The sequence below is a fragment of the Eriocheir sinensis genome, chromosome 35 (assembly GCF_024679095.1).
Source record: "Eriocheir sinensis breed Jianghai 21 chromosome 35, ASM2467909v1, whole genome shotgun sequence".
Lineage (NCBI taxonomy): Eukaryota > Metazoa > Arthropoda > Malacostraca > Decapoda > Varunidae > Eriocheir > Eriocheir sinensis.
This window is the reverse complement of record NC_066543.1, coordinates 13,786,229-13,806,031: the sequence shown is the minus strand read 5'-3', so window position 1 is coordinate 13,806,031 and position 19,803 is coordinate 13,786,229. Positions and strand designations below refer to the sequence as shown.

The window sequence follows — 19,803 nt, the reverse complement described above, 5'->3', positions numbered from 1 at the left end:
TATCCATCATTTTACTCATAAATACAAATCAAAACTCTTCGAGAAAACAATATATTCTGAATCCAGAAACCCAAATATACATACATACATACATGTGTGTGTGTGTGTGTGTGTGTGTGTGTGTGTGTGTGTGCGATTACAGCATAGGAGGCAGTCATGGGCAAAAAACAAATGGGAAGAAATCGTAGAAGCACTGTTCCCAAAAGGTTAATAGATCTTAATCGAATAGTATAGGCTAACGGTGAGAGATGTCTTGATAATATCCTTTTAAGAGCGCTAGGTCGCAGAATGGAGGAAACAGGAAGAATCTTCCAGAGTTTACCAGTGACAAGGATGAAAGTATGGAAATGATGGTTAACTCTTGCATAATGGATATAGGCTGTATGGAGGTGAGCTACAGTCACTGTTTTCACTTTTAAGAATTTTCCTGATTTTAAGGTATTTCTAATCCTGTTATGTATGATCAGGAGTTTTCTCAGGAATTTCTAAAATTTTAAGAATTTTAATAGGAATGATCAGCTTTGTTGAATTCTGAGCGAAAAATAAGAATATTCATTGTTTTGGTTTACTCTGTTAGGTAAAGTGAATACATAACAATACTAAATAAGCCGCTATGCTGGAATGAAAGAAAATATCTAGGCCCCCTATACGCTCAATTAGCCCCCCCACCCCACCCCCACCATACACACTCAGATCTAACTGCCAGCATATTTGAATTGACCTTAAACTGTAAGTGACTGCAGTCGCCACAACTGTCCGGAAAAAAAAATTCCAAACAGTTCTGGCGACTGCAGTAAAAACTGAACTTGTATGGGCGGAATTAGGACTGGCGATCTGACCGTGGCATGAACTGACTGACTGAAGAGCTCTCATAAAATCCGGATATCAATTATAACTTTTTTTTAAATCGAGTTTACTCGACTCAGATGAGAAAATAAGTGCCTGCTTACCTCCTCCTCTCCCCCTTCCCCTTCGACGTCATCCCCCTCCTCTCTCTCCTTCTCTCACTCATCGTCCTCCTCCTCCTCCTCCTCCTCCTCCTCCTCCTCCTCCTCCTCCTCCTCCTCCTCCTCCTCCTCTTTCCCCTCCCCTGTTGCCGCCCCTCCCTCTCCTCCTGTAGCGGCTTCCCTTCCGTCTACTGACACAGTTTCTAAGAGGAAAGTCCTGGTGGTTGGGGACAGTCAAGTCAGGTTCATTGACAGGTACTTTTGTTCAAGGGATAAGGAAAATAGGCTTCGAGTGTGCTTTCCCGGGGCAGGCATACAGCACGTATCTGACAGGATGGAGGAAATTTTAGCAGGGGAGGGGACACAACCTATCGTCTTCTGCAGTTTCGGTGGTAATGACATCGGTAGAGTGGGTAGCGAAGAGATATTTCGGCGCTTCAGGGAATCGTTCGCTAAAGTGAGAGACTTCGGAGGGGTGCCGGACGTTTGTGGTGTTTTGCCGAGGAGGGGGGTAGGTGAGGGATGGCTTTCCAGAGCCTTAGCAGTAAACAGCAGGCTGGCGGCCCATTGTAAGCGAAATGGTTGGCTTTTCCTGGATAATTGGGACTTTTTCTACGATAATGGCACCTTGTATGCCAAGGATGGGATGCACCTGCCACTTCAGGGGGTGGAGGTTCTCGCAGACTCCCTCGAGCGATCACTTAGCACCCGACAGGATTTTTTTAGAGTAGGCGAGGGGGGAGGGCCTGTCATCAGTGGCTATGCATCGCAGACTGGGACTAGGGGGCGCAGGAGTGATCGAAAGGATATAAGAAAGGATGGGCAAACGGCTTAATACACCAACAGTATGAGTCTCAGGAACAAGATAGATCTACTGAGGGGGGAAGCATGTGTCGAGAAATTCGACATTATAGCTATCACGGAAACATGGGTGGCTGCAAACAAAAACTTCATGTCAGAGTATGAAATAGATGGTTATCAGATGTTTCACATAGATAGAAAGGGAAGAAGGGGAGGGGGGGTGGCACTTTATGTTAAAGACACACTTAAATGTTCCGCTAACAACTCTGTTCAAACAAATGGCGACTCAGAATCAGTTTGGGTGGACGTCCACAAAGGGAAAGACAAACTAATTCTAGGGGTTCTTTACAGGCCACCCAACCTTAGCAGGCAGGACACTGATATATTGCTCCAAGAGGTAGGCAGGGCTAGCAGGGGCAAAAATGTCTGCATAATGGGGGATTTTAACTATAGGAATATAGACTGGGAAGGCGTGGTGGGTGATCTAGAATCTGAGGATTTTCTGAAAGTAATACAAGATCATTTTTTCAAGCAGACAGTAACTGAGCCCACCAGGGGTAACAACATTGTAGACTTGGTCTTAACTATCACCGAGAATATGATCAGCGAGCTAGAAGTTGGGAGAGAATTAGGAGGCAGTGATCACAAAGTAATTAGGTTTAAATTAGACTGGGGGGTGCCCCATGAACTCAACCCTATGTTGGTGCCTGACTTTAAAAAAGCTGATTATGGGGGGCTCAGAAGACACCTTGAGGAGGTAAATTGGGGAACCTTAGGGCTGGATGAGGGCCAGATCTCAGGGCTGGAACCGGAAAGACGGGAACCACGTAGAAATGACCTACAATAATTTAGTTAGAGTAATTGCAAAGGGTCAGAGACAGCATATCCCTTACCAAGCACGTAGGAAGGAAAATAATGACCCCAAATGGATGACCCGCAGACTCAAGCATGAGATTGGCTTGAAGAGAGGAATTTATTGGAAAATAAAGAACGGAGAAACCCACCTCAGGGGTAGGTATGTTGAGCTAGCCAGGTCGGTGAAGAACACCCGCCTAGCAAAAAGAAATTATGAGATTAGGGTAGCCAACGAGGCCAAGAGCGATCCCAAAGGCTTCTTCAAATTGTACAAAACGAAAACAAGGGACAGAATTGGACCGTTGAAAACAAACACAGGTGAGCTCGTGGAGAATGGAGAAGATATGAGTCAAATAATGAATGACTATTTCCTCTCAGTTTTCACGCAGGAAAATCTAACAACCATTCCGGAGAGAGTTCAGGTATATGAGGGCGAAGAGAACGACAAATTGAGGGATGTGATCATCACTAGGCAAGTAGTTCAGGATGAGATTAGTAGGTTGAAGAAAAACCCAGACGAAGTATTCCTAAAGGTTCTGAAAGAGTGCAAGGAGGTCCTTAGTGGCCTCTTACCGATATCTTTAAGACGTCGGTAAATTCTGGGTATGTGCCCAATCAATGGAAAGTAGCTAATGTGACGCCGATTTTCAAAAAGGGAGACAAGTCAGCCACCTCAAATTATCGCCCAATTAGCTTAACATCAGTTGTAGGAAAGATGTTGGAGTCAATTATAGCCGGGAGCATTCGGGACCATCTAGAAAAACATAATTTAATTCATGATTCACAGCATGGGTTCACAAAGGGTAGGTCTTGCCTAACTAACCTGTTGTCCTTCTACACTAAAGTAATCGAGGCGGTTGACCGAGATGAAAACAATGACATATTATATCTAGATTTCAGTAAAGCGTTCGACAAAGTCCCTCATCACCGGCTATTACTAAAATTACAGGTTCACGGCGTCGATGGGAAAGTTTTGAAATGGATCAGGGCGTGGCTTAGTGGTAGGAAGCAGAGAGTGCAAATCAATGGTAAAAAAATCTGAATGGGGCAATGTTACGAGTGGAGTCCCACAAGGGTCGGTGCTGGGTCCTCTGCTTTTTATTATTTACATCAATGACTAGGAAACAGGAATTAATAGTGATGTCAGTAAGTTCGCAGATGATACCAAGATCGGTAGAGTAATCCAATCAGACAGGGACGCTACCGTTCTCCAAGATGAGCTTGACAGACTATATGACTGGGCGGGGAAGTGGAAGATGGAACTCAATGTCGGGAAGTGTAGCATTTTGAGTGTAGGCAGGAATAACCCCTAACTGTTAAACTAATAAATGACACTCCTCTGGGCGTGAGAGAGGGTTTGAGAGGCTTTTTTTAGTCCGACCTGGCGCTCCGTTCCGTCCTAGGGCTCAATGCATTCAAAAAAAAAATACAGTACTGGGTTTCATCTCAAGATCTCAAGGCATAGGGCAGTCATCCTCAAAAGTTAGTTATAGTTAGACCTCATCTCGATTATGCAGTTCAGTTCTGATCCCCCTACAATAGAATGGATATCAAGATGTTAGAATCTGTACAGAGGAGGATGACAAAGATGATTCAGGGGGTGAGAAACTTGCCTTATGAAGTTATGAAGACAGGCTGAAGCATTTAAATCTACACTCTCTAGAAAGGCGAAGGTTGCGAGGAGACTTGATCGAAGTCTATAAATGGATGAAGGGTTTTAATAAAGGGGATGTCAATAAGATTTTGATAGTTAAAGAACCAGGTAGGACGCGTGACAATGGTTTTAAGTTAAACAAATTCAGATTCAACAAAGACATAGGCAAGAATTGGTTCACCAATAGAGTGGTGGACGAATGGAACAGGCTTGGGAGCCATATTGTGGGTGCCAATACCATAGATACATTCAAGAAGAGGTTAGATAAAGCCATGGATGGTGAGGTAAGGTGGGGTTGAGTGTACAGGAGCTGCCTTGTATAGGCCAACCGGCCTCTTGCAGACTCCTTACGTTCTTATGTTCTTATAGGCTATTCTATAATCATATTCTGTAGATTACAATACATCGTTATATTCATCCGTTTCATTTACGCAGACGGGAAAAATATCATTAATTAATATAAGGTAAAGGTGGATGCATACGCTATAGCTGCGCGTGGGTGCGGTGCACATCTCCGTACCGTTGGCCTATACATTAATTAATGATATTCTCCCCATCTGCATTTATGAAACGAATGAATATAATAATAGTCATGGATACTAGTTTCTCCTTTCTTCTTCTTCTATTGTTATACAAACACCCACTGTAGATATGCATAAAAGCTATGACCTCACTCAGGTAAAAGCGCGATGACCCATCTTGTGTAAAAGTCCCACGGAATTGAGACCGTCTCAGCAGTTCTGGCTAAATAATGTATGGGGATGCTTCCTTCAGTTCAGTCCGCCACTTCAGTTCGGCCTTCAGCTAGATCTGAGACTTCTGAGCGTGTATGGGGGTCCTAAAAGGGACCACTCAACACAACTCTCAGCACAGATTATTTTACTGTGGCTGAAAGGTCTTGGCAGTATTCCTAAGTTATTTAAATGGCAGTAATTGTTGTAGCAGTTTTTCATCCGTTATTTGCTAGTATATATAGCTAATAAAAATTATGTAGCTAATTTACAAACATACAAAGTGCATAAAAAGGTTATAATAACTCATTGTTGTAATATAACATAGGCCTACCAGAAACAAAAAACATAGGCCTACCAGAAACACAAAAATTAACTGGACCCCAAGGAAAAGCTCAGGACTCTGCACATCCTGCTAAGGTTAGTAGCACTTTTGGCTACTTATTTTGCCATTACCATCACCTTTTTACAGATGACCCAAATTACCCCGGGCCCCAGAGTAATTTGTGTCAATGTTTTTTTGGCTTTGGAGCTTTTTGGGGGGTATATGGAAATGTGCTATTTTTTTTCTTATATTACCATTTTGTAGCCAAGACCTGTAATGCTCTGATGAATGCCTAAAACTTTGAAAAATCTTTATAGTTTTTGCTGTGGAAGCAAAAAAACAAAAAATTGACCCAAATTACCCCAATATACCCTAGTACTTTATACAATCCGATAAAATCTCAGGAACTTTCATGAAATCTTAGGAATTTTAGCTCATTTAAGGAATTCCAAATTCTGAGTGTGGAGACACTGACTAAAGCAGAAAGCAGTGTGCAGACAGGCCGCAGCAAGATAGCAAGTTCAGAAGAGCTGTTAGCATGAAAATGGCGTTAAATGGAAAAAAAATGTAACATTAGAGGCGGAGACAGGAGAGAGGGGAGAAAAATTGCTGTAGAAAAAACAAGCCTAACCTCAAGGAAGCTTATTTAGCACATCACATCATCAGGAAGGTACAGTCGCGATATGAAGTGATGTCGCCGTGTACGTTTATTTTCGATCACGCAAGTATCGTTATATATTTTCAAGAGTACCATTATTTTCCTGTATCTTCATCATAACTTAACTAAATATATTTTAGAAACTAGAAAAAAAATAGAAAAGAAATATTCAATGATGTCTTACGAAGAGTTGTCGAAATATTTTGACACAAAGTGTTTTCGTTCACCAAGGAACAAGTCAAATTAAGTCCAACTGTCGACATATTACTCAAACAGAAAGTAAAATTATCGTTTCATGATCATTGTTGACAACACTAAATCTAACATATGCACAATATATAGGACATGCATAATTAGTCGATATCCTAAACTAGGATGGCGTAATTGATTTAATTTATACTCTCATATGATGATGACATCATCGCCCGCGCACCATACCTATTATTCAGTCCTGACTCACTCTTTGCTTTTCGTGGTCAACATAACGATAAGAAAAGCTTTCCGTGGACTTCTAATGAATGATAGTGATGAAGGGAAGATGCCCACAGCCTATAACTACCGAGGAATTAGTCGGAGATGGAAAAATAAGAATAAAAAGCTTCAGAATAGTCGCGTTTTGTAACTCCAAGCACCTCACTCTTTGCCACCGGTCGCAAACATCATTGCCTTTCTACGTCAATATAACGATGACAAAAGCTTCATATAGACTTCTAATGCTTGGAGGTGATCAGTGGAACATGTCCACAGCTTATAAGTGCCACAGAATAATCGAGGAAGGTGGGGAAATAAGAATATATGGCTTTGAAATGGAGGTGGTGGTGCGGGCGGTTAGGCTAATCGCAGCGTTGCTAAATATTAGGCTATGGTCGAGCGTTCGTAAAGGCGTCCGGAATTTTGATAGTTCAGATAATTATGGCAACCCTACCTATGAAGGCATTCTTCAATCATCATCGTTACTGAGCAATGTTACTATATATTTCAGTGCCCATACTTATGATAAGAAGCAATCATAGTGAATAAAAGGTGTTTAATGTGAAACCTTATTATTTGATCGTTTCTTAATTAATAAAACGCAAAGTAATGCCCGTAACTGTCCATTCGCTTCGTGTCATACTGTGCATGTGTATTAATAACTGCAGAAGACAGTTCATGGAATGACCAAGAATATCTATCTATCTATCTATCTATATCTATCTATCTATATCTATATCTATCTATCTATCTATCTATCTATATATATATATATATATATATATATATATATATATATATATATATATATATATATATATATATATATATATATATATCGCCTAAATCTGAACAACGTACAACAACTGTTTTGCAAAGCACACGACGTGAGCTAAATCATTTCAAGGTTGTCTTCAATACTGAAGACAACACATGACATTCGAAGTCGCATTTTTTAAAGCAAATGAATGTATAATTGTAATTCAGGTACTACTAAGTTATTTTACCGTGTTTTACATCACAACGTATTATAGATTATCATTAAAAGGGAACATTATAACATAAACAATAAATACACATGACTTCCGTTACCTTCAAATGTTCCCGTACGAAACATTCTGAGAGCGGCGACATCACTTCATATCGCGACTGTACCTTGGATGTCCTGGCGTAGCTGGTGCTCCATGTTAGTTCAGTTCAGTTCAGTTGAAGGTCGGGGAGATAGCCTTTGCAACGGCCTCCCCTTTGCTTCCTCTTGTTTATTCTTGGGTGGTTGTAGTCAATTACCTTTCCCAGTTTTCTGGGTACCTCGACGGTTGGTAAGTCACGCCTCGACCTTGAGACACCCCACCCCGCACCTTGGAGCACATCCTTGTTCACTTATAATAACCAAACTTCCATGAACCAAGCGAACGTACTTTTTTCTTTTGGCAGTAAGCTTCTGTAGCCGCCACGAACACTAATGCAGCAGACGAGGCTCAGGGCGCCCCGTGACGTCCTCCACCGCGGCGTGGTTGAGAGCAAACTGAAGTTACGTACTGAATTTGTCATTCGAGTTTTTTTTTTTTTCTTTTTTCTTTTTTTACTAAACGACACTTTTCATCACACACTATGCATTTAATTTATCTTACTCGAGTTTTCTTTTCTTACGCGGATTTTCATCATTTATTTTTTTCCTGTTCGATTCACCAGTTATTATCTGCCTCTTCCAACGTTCCTTCAAGCATGCGTGCCTTCTCTACTATAATACATATAATTGTAGTGGTGGTCGATGTCACAAGTTTTTTTTTTTCATAATCGCGATTACTGATTACGGTCCCGAAAAGTAATCAATTAATGTTTTTCAGTTCCCCTCTTTATATATACTAGGAAACCAGTAGCCAGCACCCACTACCATTACTGCAGTGCCGATAACAAACGCAAATAGAAATGTTCTGAAGTAATCGTTTCAAGGATTCGACTAAGATGCTGAAAACAGAGGCGAGTGGCTCCGAGTCGTTCCGGTGTTACTTTTAGCTAATCACAAGAACTACATTGTTTGGCTCAGTGAAGAAGACTGGTCACGATGGCATTGTTAATTAAAAGGGATCACCAGGTGAGTCAACCACTGTTGTCGCACTTAAAAGAAATAATTACCTTCGAGGGTTGATGAGGAAAGCCCTGGGTTAAGGAAAGGGTATAGTCGATTGACTCTAACTTGAGCCTTTAGGCACGGCTCCCCTGAGCCGCGATGTTGCCACATCACCCCCATCCATGCCCCCATCACTCCTCAGAGGAGCTCGCTATACCCCTCCCCCCCCCCCCCACTCTCTCTTATTTACATTATATATAATATCTTTTGCAGGACGCGAGAGTGAGACCTACGTGAGTCTTCCATGGTTGCGGAAGGGTAAATATGGAACGGCACCATCGCATGAGCCACGTTTCCAAGTGAAATTCGTTGTCCTTCCCTCAAATCCTAAGCCATTCATAACACCATGCAGTCGTATTATATATATATATATATATATATATATATATATATATATATATATATATATATATATATATATATATATTACATAAATAGATAACGTACAGACTAACAGGGAGACAGATCGCCATGCGCAGGTCATCTCGATGTGTAAACAATGGGGGGTTCCCCGGGCCAAGCCACAGGGCTCAAGTTTGAGTCGATCGACTATAGCCCCCACTACCCTTCCTTCACTGAGCTGGACCTGCCATCTGGGGGCCCTGCTGGAGCCTCTGCCAGAACCAAGCCTGCGGCCAGCTGTGGTTCAGCGAGGCTTATATAATTAATTAACATTTTCTGTACCAAACTAGCAAAACATTAGAGTTGTAGTGGTCACTGTCATGTTTACACCAAAAAATCTGAGTGCTGTAAATTATCCATGTCGTTGTAATGAACAATGTTGGCAAAATAAGACATATCCTACAACACTCCATCCCGACACATCCTACAACACTCCATCCCGTGGTTAATAGGAATGAATCAATGCGGCCTCTTGGGTAAATATTTCCGTCATGCAAGAAAAGAGAAGTCAAACAAGTTTGGCATGGTGTCATGCTCTCAAAATCTTATAGTAGTGGTGATGGTAGTGTTGAAAATTTTGCCACTCAACATCCCTCCGGCTGGCACGCCGCTACCTCAACACGATGCATTCCTTTGTCCCTCCAATCAGAGCGCGGGAGGTTGTTTACACTGTTGCTAAACATGTCGTACGCTGCCGGTAGCAAGTATTAAACTTATTTCATATTTTTCATTTGTTTGAGCGGTAAGGGGTTTCACCAGACAAGGCAGGCACCGCCCGGGGATCGAACCAGGGACCTTCCGCTTGCCTGGCGGACGTGCTAACTGTTACACCACGGTCGCCTCTCGGTGAGTACCCACACATAATTTAAATCATAACACATACATCTTTAGCATCTTATAATATTACATTCACTATATGGAACTTTAAAGGAACAGCATATAGAGCATGTGACGATTGTTTATGTGGGAAAATATATATTTAAATTTCCTATTTCTTGCATTCCCCGTTTCTTAAATACTACTAGTAGGTAAAGTGTCTCAATACCGTAGCTACGAGAAAAAAATATGTGATTTCTAAATAATAGCAAAAAAACTAGTAAGAAAAAATATTTGGACGTACACCGCATGCATATTTATTTTGATAGTTCCACCAGGGCCACCAGATGGCAGGTAGAGCTCAGTGAAGGACCCAATTTCGAGACAATGAATGTTTATCTCTGGGCAATATATGATGCTTTTTTTATTATATATAGAGAGGCAGCTCACAAAAGGTACCAGAGCCTTCAAACTCCCGCTAACCATGACCTTTACATTTCCGCCCGGAATCGTGCCAAATCTATTCTTCGACTTACCAAAAACTCCTTTATCCATAGAAAATGTCAACACCTTGCTTTCTCTAATTCTTCCAGAGACTTCTGGCACTTAGCCAAAAATATCTCCTCCAATTTCACTTCTTCCTCTTTCCCGCCTCTTCTTAACCCAGACGGCAGCACTGCCGTCTCTTCTATCTCTAAGGCTGAACTCTTCGCTCAAACTTTCTGTAACAACTCCACTCTGGACGATTCTGGGCATATTCCTCTTACTCATCCCCCCTCCGACTCCTTTATGCCTGTTATTAAGATTCTTCCTAATGATGTTTTCTATGCCCTCTCTGGCCTCAACTCTCAGAAGGCTTATGGACCTGATGGAGTGCCTCCTATTGTCCTTAAAAACTGTGCTTCCGTGCTGACACCCTGCCTGGTCAAACTCTTTCGCCTCTGCCTATCAACATCTACCTTTCCTTCCTGCTGGAAGTACGCCTTCGTACAGCCTGTGCCTAAGAAGGATGACCGTTCCAATCCCTCAAACTACCGCCCTATAGCTTTACTTTCCTGTCTATCTAAAGTTTTTGAATCAATCCTTAACTGGAAGATTCAAAAGCACCTTTCCTTTTCTAACCTTCTATCTGATCGCCAGCGTGGGTTCCATATTCAAGTTTTGGTCTTATCAGTGTTGTTATAATTTTCTTCATCATTTCCTTGTCCATATAATGGAATGATACCCTTATATTGTGCATCATCCTGTAGGTTTCTCCAAATAAGTTGCTTATATGCTTTTCTGGGGATAGTGTGTCTTGCATCATTACTCCTAAATCTTTTTCTTCATGTACCACCTTTAAGCTTTCTTCTCCCATCCTGTATGTTTTTCTCGGTCTTTTTTTTACTTTTCCCCATTTCCATAACATGGCATTTGTTTGCATAAAATTCCATCTCCCATAACTGGCTCCATCTATACACTCTATCCAGGTCTTTTTGCAGTTCTTCACAGTCTTCCTCCGTCTTCACTTTTCTTATTAACTTTGCATCGTCTGCAAAAAGACTCATATAACTTTTTATACCCATTGGCATACTCATTTATATATATTATGAACATTATTGGTGCCAGAACTGAGCCCTGAGGAACTCCACACTCTACTCTCCTCCAATTTGATTTCTCTTCTCTAATCACCATTCTCATTTTTCTTCCTGTTAAGTAATCCTTTATCCACTCAATGACCTTTCCACCCATTCCTCCCCATTTCTGTAGTTTCCAGATTAACCTCTTGTGGGGAACCTTGTCAAAAGCTTTTTTCAGATCGAGATATACACAATCAGCCCACCTTTCTCTTTCTTGCATCATGTCTATTGTTCTTGAGCAGAAACACAGTAAGTTGGTGACGCACGATTTCCCTTTTCTAAATCCAAACTGTCCTTCATTTATCATGTTTCCCTTTTCTAAATGTTCAACCCATTCTTTTTTTATTATACTTTCACAGACCTTGCACATCACACTTGTTAAAGAGATTGGCCTATAATTTAATGGTTCAGTTTTATTTCCACTTTTATAAATTGGTACGATGTTCGTTCTCTTCCACTCTAAAGGCACTTTTCCTGTATTTATAGAGCATGTTATTATGTCATAAATTGGTTCCAATAATTCATTTTTACACTCTTTTAGCACTTGACCGGAGATTTCATCCGGTCCCATAGCTTAATTTACTTCCATCTAAAGTTTCCATCAGCTTCAACAGTTCCCCTTTCTCAACCTTTACATAATTTAGCTTCTCTTCATTATAATTTTCAAGCCCCCTGTCAAAGTCAGTCTCTTTCGTAAATACTTTATGAAAAATTTTATTTAATATTTCTGTGTGTGTGTGTGTGTGTGTGTGTGTGTGTGTGTGTGTGTGTGTGTGTGTGTGTGTGTGTGTATTTACTTAGTTGTGATATAGGTCACAGCAAGTTAGTTATGCTCATTGGGTCCCATTTCTTATTTTTATTAAGTCAGTTTTAGCTCTAAATTAATTAAAGGTTTTTTGTATTGAAACTTCTTTGTCCAGGCTGTTCCACTGCTCAATTCATCTATTGGGAAAAGTGTATTTCTTGGTATCTCTCAAGCATCTTGTCTTTTTCAACATCCTCTCGTGCCCTTTATTTGCTCCCCCATCCCTTACAAACTGATCTCTATCAATTCTATCCACTTCCTTCATTGCCCTGAATCATATGTCACCTCTCACTCTACTTTCCTTTAAGGGGATCCTGATGACTTTTGTTAAAAAAAATGGCCTACCACAAAAATCACGGTACAGTATTAAAAATTTATCTAGAATCCTCGCAAGCATACATAAAAGTCACAGAGCCGCAATGGCAACATTCCATACGGATTTAAATGTCTAAGGGAATATCCCTTTTAAGGGGGCGTGGCAGGCAGATGGACCTTATACATTTGTATTATAAGGCTTGTTTTCATTTGAACGTTCGCAGCCAGAGGTGCCAATGTTGCCCATCGAGTCAGTGTGGTAAAATCACTTACATTTAGTGGTGTGCTGACAACTCAGGAGGTGCTGTTGATGGGCAAGGTATATGTATGGAGGGAAGGGAAGGGAGCTCACTGCTGGCTAAAAAAAAATAACTTACCCTATGAAGTATATATTCTGAGGACCCATAGCATTGAGGTATACAGTACCCTTTCGAGTTTCGCGCTTGCTTCATTCCGAAGGTATGGCGCTAAACTCGAGGATCGCGAAACTCGAGGTATTGAAATCCATGTAAAAGCGCTAATTGGTTCCGACTCGTGGAAAATAATTACTTTTTTTTTCTTTAATCTATACTTCCTTGTTATCACAATTTTTTCGACTTTACTCCCTTGTTATCTCAAAATACGTACCTTGGTCATAGGCAGAAAATTGGAAATGAGAACAGGTCGTTTTTAAGCCGCAGTTGAAGGCAGCTGCCTTACAATTGGCTGGCAGTTCTGAAATTCTGAATACATGCTTGTGATCCACATGATATCGTCTGCTAAAGTAAGGGCGGTCGCTCGCGGTCATCCGTGGGACAGTTGGACAAACCTATATTTTTCTGGTAGTTTTCTGTGTGTTTTGAAATAATATGCTAACTCTTTGTTGTAAATCATTAAATCACTAATATCATTACTGACTTTTCAATGCCTCTTGAACGTAAACCGCTGCCGCCGCTGCAAAATAGCTCGTAGAGAGGTTCAACTTGCTTACTGTTTCCATATTTCCCTTACCGCTCACAAAGATCACAAGCGGACAAACTAGAACAAAACCAGGCAAATCAATACTTTTAATGCTGTGTATTTCCATAGCGCGCATGCGTGGTGGACAGCAGAATGACTAATTTCAATTATTCAATTATTCAATAATTAACTAAGATACTGGCTAACTAGTCTTAAGAGGTGGGGGACATTATAAGAAGTCCTCTTAATTCCCCACTATCTATTCATAGATAAGCATAGATAAGCATCGGGGAGATATTTCTCGCAACACCGGCCAGTGTAGTGGACCTTCTTCTTTTGACCTGTAACGCTTTGTATCGGTAATTTGGTCCTCCTCCACACTTTTATACTTCACAACATGCACTTAGGGCTGCTTTCAGTCATTTTGTTTGTTTTGATCGTTACCAATGGCGGCGATCGCCGCTATAGTATTTCCACGTGAAACTGGCCGATGGGGAAGTGGCGGCTGTAGGGTCAGCCTAGCCCCGCACTTATCACACACTCTCAACATCTCTCGCTTCCTCTGCAGCCGCCACTACCCCATCGGCCAGTTTCACCTGAAATACTAAGCGGCGACAACGTTGCCAGATTGTCGTACTCAGCCGATTATATTTCCTGACATCTTACCCTTAAACTGTCTTCTGGGCTCCAATAACGAAACTCATTTATAGTTATCGTTTGAAGAGTTAGATCCTGATGTTTCTTGGCAATAGTTAGGCGTCAGAAACCGGTAAATACTATGCTCTAAGTACGACAATCTGGCAACGGTGAGCGGCGATCGCCGCCATTGGTAATGATCAAAACAAACAAAGTGACTGTGAAAGCGGCCCTTAGTTACTTAACAGTGTGCACTTATACATTTCACTCTGATTTTGCTTTTCTATGCCCTTTTGCTATTTTTTACTATTACTTTTCACCGTCGCTGCCATGCATTACAGGTCAAAAGAAGAAGAGGGAGAAGAAGAAGAGCAGCGCGAAACTCGTGACGGTAATGCGCGAAACTCGTGGCGGTAATGCACGAAAGTCGTGATGGTAATGCTGAGATCACACATCCGCGATTTCTCTCTGCGACGATTGGCGATTTTGAAAATTTCCGAAATCGGCATATACGCTCGATATCGTAGCGACGTCCTTGCGATTAGTCGCAAGAGTCGCGCGGTAAAGTTCGCACGACTTGCGGGTGCCGGCCCGTCGCGCGAACATTTTGAAATGGTCGCAGAAGGTCTGCGATATTGGCAAAATCGCACGATTATTCGCACGGTTAAGCGAGAGATCATCGCAGTATGCGCTCGCATACCCTCGTCAATCGCAAGGGGTCGCGGTGTATGCGAGCGTATATGCGAGCGACTTTGTACATCGTGCGTATGGCAGTGACGCTGCTTCGGAAAGCGAGATGGCAACGAACGAGCGGGAGGGTGTGAAATACCGTTGGCGAGCGACCACCCGCTCACACTCACACTGTCCTGCCACACGCCGCTACCCTGCCCGCCTGCAAAATAATAGCCTAATATTCATGAATTTATAGTAATAGCATATTATTCTTAACTGCTAAATAATAGCTTAGTGTTCATGAAGGGAAAATAATAAAATAGTATTCCTAAATGCAAAATAATACCCTAGTGTTCATGAATGCAAAATAATAGAATAGAATTCCTAACTGCTAAATAATAGAATAGGATTGCTAACTGCTAAATAATAGCTTAGTGTTCATGAATACAAAATAATAGAATAGTATTCCTAAATGCAAAATAATAGCCTGGTTTAACAAAATGTTAAATTATAAGCTAGTGTACACAGTAAAATTATTAGCTAGAGTACACTGTAAAATTATAATGTATTTCTCTTGACTACTTCATTAGCTTGTTGGCAAGTTATTACAGATTGTAAAACTAATTCCACTAACAATATATTACAGAAGTTGTAGATACGGTATAACATGCAGAAAACCTTACGCCATACGAATAAAATCCAATATTCCTCAAAATAACTTACTTTGTTCCCAGGAGATCACGACTCCCAGGTTAAGAACTGCTAAATTAGAAGCAAGAAACAATAAAGCAATATCAGCGACAGCAAGGGAGGGTGGCACGGGCTACTACTTACTTGAAGAACTGTGTGTTCGTTACTAACCGACTATCAAATTTGAATCGACACAAGCAACTGACGTTGCCAGATGGGGATTATTTAACCATATTGAAAACCTATAAGGTTGATCAGCCGAAATAATAACCTTAGCGTTAGAGCGTCGGGATATGCAAGGTGCCAAGATTAATTTCTGGTTAGTGTGTGTGTGTGTGTGTGTGTGTGTGTCTCTCTCTCTCTCTCTCTCTCTCTCTCTCTCTCTCTCTCTCTCTCTCTATATATATATATATATATATATATATATATATATATATATATATATATATATATATATATATATATATATATATTTTATTTTACGTTTATTGCGCCAGTAGGCTTTTTCCAGTGGGGCCTGATGGTCGGCCCAAGTCTTCTTCATGGTGGGGCCTGATTGTCGGCCCAGCCTGTTATGGCGCAGACGAGTGTTTATAGTGGCGCCATCTTGTATATATATATATATATATATATATATATATATATATATATATATATATATATATATATATATATATATATATATATATATATATAGTTCAGTTTTCAAGTATGGTGGGAAAGAACAGTATCTTTTGTTTTCAAGTTTTTACTATTTCTACAAGCCTACCACTGCCACGAATTCCCATCCCATTTATTAACAATTTATGTGTTTGCAGTTTTCCTGAAGATTATCCTTTATTTATTTTCTTTGGTGGCGTGTGTAGTGGTAGGCTACTTAAAAATGAGGATACAGTGGCAGAATAGTTGAAATGGCCTTTTGCTGAGACTCCATACAATTCCTCGCGAGCTCTGCCTCTTCAAAATAAAAATATAGTTTTAAGGTAACAAAGGCCATCAAATGGATAATTCAGTTCCACATCGACAAATGCAACGTATTAAAAGTAAGAAAAATAATGTGTAGGTGTCTGCCCTCTTGCGTTCTTATATCCTTGCGAATTGCAGCGGTTAAACATGACAATGAACTTGCTCATAGACCTCTACCTGTGCTTGAAATAAGAAACGAAAGCGTACCATAAAGGACGCGTTAGCACATAATTGTTTCATCAGCATTACACACATCTTCCCATGACTAGCCGGCCAGGCATTACGGGGGACGAGCTTAAGCACAGCAAGGCCATGACACTTATTTTTAGACCACTTCCTGGTGGCTGCCAGCACTCTGTACCCGTCACTGTGGTATGAATGCACATTACGACATTGATTTTCTACTTTCCACTTCAGAAACGTTTAAAAATGATGTTTCAAAGGCCCGTTTTCGAGTGGCAAGACGGGATATGAGTTGACAGGTGCGATTGAATCTTCTTTAATACAACCCACTTTACCATCTCTTTCTCACTTATTATTACGACTTATCACAACACCTGCCTCATTTTGGGCAGAAAGAAACGCCTCAAAGCGTAGAAGCTGTGTAATATTTTACATTTGCCATTCATAACCTTCCCACACATTATAACAAAGACTGATACACGCTGGCTGTTCCCATAGCTGGGTGTTATCGCGATAAGTTATCGCGATACTTTATCGCTGATAACAAAATCGGTTTATCGGCCATCCGCTACTTATTTAAATATATATATATCGGTATCTTCGTTGCTTTTGTAACCAAACTAGCGATAATCGATACTTTTCTCCGCCTCTCAGAAAAAAAAAAACGTTGTTTTTTCCCTACTGCGTATGCGTGGCTGGGCGCCCGGTGTTGTATGATAAAACTTCGGGGTATGAAATATCTTCGGTGAAGAGATTTCATACTTAGATTATCATCATTAAATCACTAGGTTATTTCTTATGTTAGACTCAAAAATCAATATATCAAAGAGTAAAATCATTTAACTTTGCCCAAAAAATTATTATTCACTGCCTCAAATTTGATATTCCATATTCGTTTGTGACCATGCCATGGTATTGAAGGCACCCGGTGTTGTGTTATTTGGTGTCCCATCATCAAAGGCTGGCGCTTTTATTTACACACACTGGTCTCTCGTGAACTGCGCATGTTCAGACCAGTAAACGTAGCCCTGTACAGTCTCACAAAGCTTTTTAACACATTAAGAGTTGCTGGAAGGCTGAATCAGACATACACTACCACCATCTTCGCCTTTTCTAGAACGACACTCTGTGCATATAAATACAACTCGTACAGTGTCGTTCTAGAAACAGCGAGGATGGTGGTAGTGGTACTGTATGTCTGATTCAGATTTCGTAAGTTTTCTAAAATACAGATAATGAAAATTTGAATTCATCTATGTTTTTTTTATTTGAAATATCAATATAGTATCGTTTTAGCCTATCGGACTTATCGCTAGCTAGTATCGGAATTGTGGATTTATATCAGCTGTCGGTTATCGGTTATCGCCTATATTTGTGTCTCCAGTTAACGAATATCGGTTATCGCCGATAAGGTTTTTCATTATCAGTTATCGGTTATCGGGAATAAGGTTTTCTGTTATCGTGCCCAGCTATAGCTGTTCCACGCCTACACTGGAACATAATTACCAATTGTGACGACTACTGTTGTTGCTGCTATTAGTGTTAAACTCCTCCTCCTCATTCTCCTCCTCCACCTCCTCCTCCTCCTCCTACTACTACTACTACTACTACTACTATTACTACTAGTACTACCACTACTACTACTACTACTATTACTTGTACTGTCATAGCTTGTATACATAAAAAACGACCTTCGCCGTGAGGGCTTGCCATAACTTTTTTGTCCAACCTGCTCGCTGCTCGCAGTTTACAGGTATCATATTTCTCTTGGACAGATATTCTCAATTAATCTCTTCCATCTACTCATACTTTATCGTGCCTTTTTGCACATTGCAACTGTAAAAGTATCAACCCCTGCGATTAAATCTCACTCCTTTTTTATATAATTCTCCATTATACTTTGCAATGGATTACACAAGATAACTCTAATAAAGTTACAGCAAGCTTCACGAATACATTGCCTACAATACGGATCATTAGTTTGGCAGAAGAGAATATGGACATTTGCCTTGCGAATAACATTGATTTCCTTCACAATCGACCGCTAAAATAACACACCGATAGGCGAGGATGACGTGGCTGACAATAACATCCGCCGCCGTAGTCGTGCTGCCAATTGGCATAACGCTGCGTGCCCGTCTTCCTCGACTTCTTGCTCCTGGCTGAGTGACGTCCCCTGGTCCTCTGCCACGGCGGAGGCGAAGTGACCCGCAGAGTGCCCTCACCACCGTAGCCTTGGACACCAGGAAGTACTAGAGTAGTCCTGCAGTACCTAGTAGCGAGAGTTGTTGCTCTGCCAAATTGAATCACCATAGTGACGACCGTGGTCAGTACACCTCCCTCCTCCTCTCAGCTATTCTTATGACAAAAAATCCCCCCCCCCCCCTCTCATGCTCACCTGACACCCTGTTATGGCTCTCACCCCGGCCACAGACGGGTGTCATCGGCCGGCGAGTGAGGTAGCGGCAAGCGTCTGGTTGGTCGTGGTTGTAAAATAACAAGTTAAAACATCTATTAGGTAAGAAAGAAAAACTCTTGTCCTGGTGTCTGTTGTGTCGCTGCAGGGGGAGTGCGGCTCACAGAGTAGCAGGGCCAGATAGGACATCGTCTGTAGAGAGGCGGCAAGGTGCACTTCAGTCGATAAAAAAAAGAAGTTATATTCGGAGCCACTAATAATCCATGTAAAAAAGACATCGGCCCGGTTACAGGAAATGTCTTAATATGCCCCGGATGCAATATGTCTACTTACTCTCGCAGTGGTGTAAATTGCTCTCAGTATGATTTTCAGAGTTCAAATCTTCAGAAAGTGTAACATCAAACGACAAACTCCAATAGTAAACACGACTTGAACGTTCCAAGTAGTGTCAGTCGCTTTTGTGACTCATCTTGTATCATACAAGCTATCATCCATGTATCACAGTGCTATTGCTTTTGCTGATCACAATACTTAATGGTACACAGCAAATTAATGGCTTAGTACTAATTCTGCTTTATCCCCTCCTACCTTGATCAAGATACTGCCATAAAAAAATATAGTTAGCAGGCTACTGTTGTCAGTGCAGTGTGAATTTCTTGTGCATTTTTATTTGCGTGATGCCGCAAATGCAGGATGCCATACCACATGCCTCAGTCTGCAGGTCCTTTATGCGACTAGTGGTGCCTTGAATATTTTAGTCTGCCGTTATTG

At 41.1% G+C, this 19,803-nt stretch overlaps 1 protein-coding gene across 2 annotated transcripts in view; it reads left to right on the top strand.

Annotated features, from left to right (window-relative positions):
- The first annotated feature begins 18,808 nt into the window (after positions 1–18,808).
- The window catches only part of LOC127007447 (myosin heavy chain, muscle-like), a 15,897-nt gene continuing 14,902 nt past the window's right edge, over positions 18,809–19,803 (top strand). Inside the window, exons 1-2 of one of the 2 annotated variants that reach the window (XM_050878485.1) lie at positions 18,809–18,942; positions 19,050–19,134. The gene's annotated coding sequence lies outside the window, so the exon portion shown is untranslated. The remainder of the gene's footprint in view (positions 18,943–19,049; positions 19,135–19,803) is intronic. The other variant, XM_050878486.1, reaches the window with a different exon arrangement.